The sequence below is a fragment of the Arachis hypogaea genome, chromosome 18 (assembly GCF_003086295.3).
Source record: "Arachis hypogaea cultivar Tifrunner chromosome 18, arahy.Tifrunner.gnm2.J5K5, whole genome shotgun sequence".
Classification (NCBI taxonomy): domain Eukaryota; kingdom Viridiplantae; phylum Streptophyta; class Magnoliopsida; order Fabales; family Fabaceae; genus Arachis; species Arachis hypogaea.
This window is the reverse complement of record NC_092053.1, coordinates 67,495,789-67,497,939: the sequence shown is the minus strand read 5'-3', so window position 1 is coordinate 67,497,939 and position 2,151 is coordinate 67,495,789.

The window sequence follows — 2,151 nt, the reverse complement described above, 5'->3', positions numbered from 1 at the left end:
TTTTACGTTGTGCTGACCCTCGTTCTTTAAATGACGCTATCCTGAGGAGGACACCTAAAGGCGAGCCGTAATGGCCTCATCTTCGGCAGGCTCCTATGGTTTTTTTTTCAAGGTTTTTTTTTTACATTGGGCTGACCCTCGTTCTTTAAATGACGCTATCCTATGGAGGACACCTAAAGGCAAGCCGTAATGGCCTCATCTTCGGCAGGCTATTATGGTTTTTTTTTTTACGTTGTGCAGACCCTCGTTCTTTAAATGACACTATCCCGAGAAGGACACCTAAAGGCGAGCCGTAATGGCCTCATCTTCGGCAGGCTCTTCTGGTTTTTTTTTTTTCGGTTTTTCTTTGCATTTTTTTTATGTTGCGCTGACCCTCGTTCTTTAAATGACGCAATCCCGAGGAGGACACCTAAAGGCAAGCCATAATGGCCTCATCTTCAGTAGGATCCTCTGGTTTTTTTTTTCCTGTTTTTTTTTCAGTTTTTTTTTACGTTGTGCTGACGCTCGTTCTTTAAATGACGCTATCCCGAGGAGGACACCTATAGGCGAACCGTAATGGCCTCATCTTCGGCAGGCTACTCTGGTTTTTTTTTACGCTGTGCAGACCCTCGTTCTTTAAATGACACTATCCCGAGAAGGACACCAAAAGGCGAGCCGTAATGGCCTCATCTTCGGCAGGCTCCTCTGGTTTTTTTTTTTACGATGTGCTGACCCTCGTTCTTTAAATGACGCAATCCCGAGGAGGACACCTATAGGCGAACCGTAATGGGCTCATCTTCGGCAGGCTCCTCTGGTTTTTTTTTCTGGGTTTTTTTTTTTTTTTATTTTTTTAACGTTGTGCTGACCATCGTTCTTTAAATGACGCTGTCCCGAGTAGGACACATAAAGGCAAGCCGTAATGGCCTCATCTTCGGCAGGCTACTCTGGATTTTTTTTTTACACGTTGTGCTGACCCTCGTTCTTTAAATGACGCTATCCCGTGGAAGACACCTAAAGGCAAGTCGTAATGGACTCATCTTCGGCAGGCTACTCTGGATTTTTTTTTACGTTGTGCTGACCCTCGTTCTTTAAATGACGCTATCCTGAAGAGGACACCTAAAGGCGAACCGTAATGGCCTCATCTTCGGCAGGCTGATCTGGTTTTTTTTTTTCGGTTTTTTTTGCGGTTTTTTTTTTACGTTGCACTGACCTTCGTTCTTTAAATGACGCTATCCCGAGGAAGACACCTAAAGGCGAGCCGTAATGGCCTCATCTTCGGCAGGCTCCTCTGGTTTTTTTTTTCAGTTTTTCTTTGCATTTTTTTTACATTGCGCTGACCCTCTTTCTTTAAATGATGCTATCCCGAGGAGGACACCGAAAAGCGAGCCATAATGGCCTCATCTTCAGCAGGCTCCTCTGGTTTTTTTTTTCCGATTTTTTTTCAGTTTTTTTTTTACGTTGTGCCAACCCTCATTCTTTAAATGACGCTATCCCGAGGAGGACACCTATAGGCGAACCGTAATGGCCTCATCTTCGGCAGGCTACTCTGGATTTTTTTTTTACGTTGTGCTGACCCTCGTTCTTTAAATGACGCTATCCTGAGGAGGACACCTAAAGGCGAGCCGTAATGGCCTCATCTTCGGCAGGCTCCTATGGTTTTTTTTTCAAGGTTTTTTTTTTTACATTGGGCTGACCCTCGTTCTTTAAATGACGCTATCCTATGGAGGACACCTAAAGGCAAGCCGTAATGGCCTCATCTTCGGCAGGCTATTATGGTTTTTTTTTTACGTTGTGCAGACCCTCGTTCTTTAAATGACACTATCCCGAGAAGGACACCTAAAGGCGAGCCGTAATGGCCTCATCTTCGGCAGGCTCTTCTGGTTTTTTTTTTTTCGGTTTTTCTTTGCATTTTTTTTATGTTGCGCTGACCCTCGTTCTTTAAATGACGCAATCCCGTGGAGGACACCTAAAGGCAAGCCATAATGGCCTCATCTTCAGTAGGCTCCTCTGGTTTTTTTTTTCCGGTTTTTTTTCAGTTTTTTTTTACGTTGTGCTGACGCTCGTTCTTTAAATGACGCTATCCCGAGGAGGACACCTATAGGCGAACCGTAATGGCCTCATCTTCGGCAGGCTACTCTGGTTTTTTTTTTTACGCTGTGCAGACCCTCGTTC